We start from the raw sequence: 2,572 nt of genomic DNA on the forward strand, positions 1-2,572 counted from the left end.
CTTGGTCCTCTTGTGGGACTCCTAACAGTGGGAGCAGGGGCTGTCTCTGACTTTTACTGGATTTTGGGACCCTACTCCTCAAACTGGGTCACCTTGCCTAGCTTTAATACATGGGGAGGTGCTTAGTCTTATGGCAACTTGGTATGCTATGTTTTGTTGATATCCATGGGAGAACCTTCCCTTTCCTGAACAGAACAGAGGAGGAGTGGATTGGGGGGTAGGAACAGAGGAGTGGGGTCAGAGGGAGGGACTTGGACGAGAGGAGGGAGGGGAAATTTTGGCTGGGATGTAAAATAAATAAAATGATGCAGTGGAAATAGGCAAGCTTTTGTAGGTATATAGCCATAGAATTCTAAGAGGGGATATTTTAGTAGAGTCTCAGGAAACAGTTGCTACTGTTAGGAAAAAACAAACAAACCCAACTCCAAATACTGAGAACCAATGGCCATTGGATTAGCAGGAGATAGGCTCACCTGTGAGTGTGTTTTAGATAGGAAATAACAGGCAATCTCACTGTATCTAATTACCAGTGAAAATATCTGACAAATGGCTTAGACTTAGTCATAGGGCTAAGTTTAAGAAATTTAATGCAGGTGTTGTGGTGCATGCCTGAAGTTCCAGCACTTAGGAATCAGAGGTAGGTAGATCTCCAAGTTCCAGGCCCACCTAGTCTATACAGTGAGTTCCAGGTCAGCCAAGGCTAAGTAGAGACTCTGTGTGTCAAGAAGACACAAACAAAAGAAATTTACTTACTTTCTTTCAGTTTATGAAGATGCAATCAGTTATTGAAGAACACTTAGCAGACTGCATATCATAGAAATGAATTCAGTTTTATCTGGATTTAAGGGACTTTGTAAATTTTCTCTTAAAGATTCTGGTGGCACAGCATGACAGAAGGGAACCAAACCTTCACCTCCCAGTTCCTCCTCCTGGGCCTGCCCATCCCCCCAGAGCACCAGTACCTGTGCTATGCCCTGTTCCTGGCCATGTACCTCACCACTGTCCTCGGGAACTGCCTCATCATCATCCTCATTCAACTGGACTCCCATCTCCATACACCTATGTATTCTTTACTCAGCAACTTGTCCTTCTCTGACCTCTGCTTCTCCTCTGTCACAATGCCCAAATTGCTGCAGAACATGCAGAGCCAAGTACCATCCATCCCTTATGCAGGTTGTCTGACACAAATGTACTTTTTCTTGCTTTTTGGAGACCTTGAGAGCTTCCTTCTTGTGGCCATGGCCTATGACCGCTATGTGGCCATCTGCTTCCCCCCTTCATTACACCAGCATCATGAGTCCTAAGCTCTGTGTGAGTCTGGTGTTGCTGTCCTGGGTGCTGACTACATTCCATGCCATGCTGCACACCCTACTCATGGCTAGATTGTCATTCTGTGAGGACAATGTGATTCCTCACTTTTTCTGTGACATGTCTGCTCTGCTGAAGCTGTCCTGCTCTGACACCCATGTTAATGAGTTAGTGATATTTATCACTGGAGGCATCATTCTTGTCATTCCATTTGTGCTCATCATTGTGTCCTATGCACGAATTGTCTCCTCTATTCTCAAGGTTCCTTCTGCTCGAGGTATCCGAAAAGCATTCTCCACCTGTGGTTCCCACCTCTCTGTGGTATCACTGTTCTATGGGACACTCATTGGTCTGTACTTATGTCCATCAGCTAATAATTCTACTGTTAAGGATACTGTCATGGCTATGATGTACACAGTGGTGACTCCCATGCTGAATCCCTTCATCTATAGCCTGAGGAACAGAGATATGAAGGGGGCTCTAGGCAGAGTATTTTGTAAGAGGAAAATGATGGTATAATTGTACATGTTGGTAATGATTGAGATTATTTATGTAGTAGGTAATATCAATATTATTATTGATCTCTTTTTTCACTAGGGAAATTTTTGTTAAAATGAAATATTATATAATTGCCCAGTAATTAAAATAGTGGAAGTAGAAATGTGTAGTTGGTTAAGAAGGGAAACAAGTGATCCTTCTGTTTCTACTCCACATGGTGCTGGAGTTACAGGCACATGACCATGCCTTTTTTTATTTGAGTGTTGGGGATCTAAATTCAGGTGTAATTTTCATGCACCAAAAACTCCTACCCACTGAGCCATATTTCCAATTCTACATTTATCATTTCTTTATGGTGAAACATTCAAAACCATGTGCTTTTGGAATTTGTGGTAGTTGAATGTAATTGGCCCCCATAATCTCACAGGGAGTGGCACTACCAGGAGGTGTGGCTTTGTTGGAGTAGGTATGGCCTGTGGGAGCCCAAAGTGACTCCAGTTTGTTCCTTGATTCCGTCTTGACTCAAGGTCAGAGAGTTCAAGCTTGTCGTTGCTCTCTTACGCTGGATAACAGGATGTTTGACCAAAGACGTAGTTACCAGATGTCTTTTTTTTTTTTTTTTTTTTTTTTTTCTGGAGCTGAGGACCGAACCCAGGGCCTTGTGCTTGCTAGGCAAGCACTCTACCACTGAGCTAAATCCCCAACCACTAGATGTCTTGAGAATTAAGGAGGTGTTTACACTTGTTTGTACCTTGAACCATGGTGT

General features: G+C 43.2%; 1 pseudogene; it reads left to right on the top strand.

The window, feature by feature from the left end:
- Window positions 1-887: 887 nt before the first annotated feature.
- Window positions 888-1,827, top strand: LOC114706331 (annotated as a pseudogene).
- Window positions 1,828-2,572: the final 745 nt, after the last annotated feature.

Source organism: Peromyscus leucopus, chromosome 8b (assembly GCF_004664715.2).
Source record: "Peromyscus leucopus breed LL Stock chromosome 8b, UCI_PerLeu_2.1, whole genome shotgun sequence".
Classification (NCBI taxonomy): Eukaryota; Metazoa; Chordata; class Mammalia; order Rodentia; family Cricetidae; genus Peromyscus; species Peromyscus leucopus.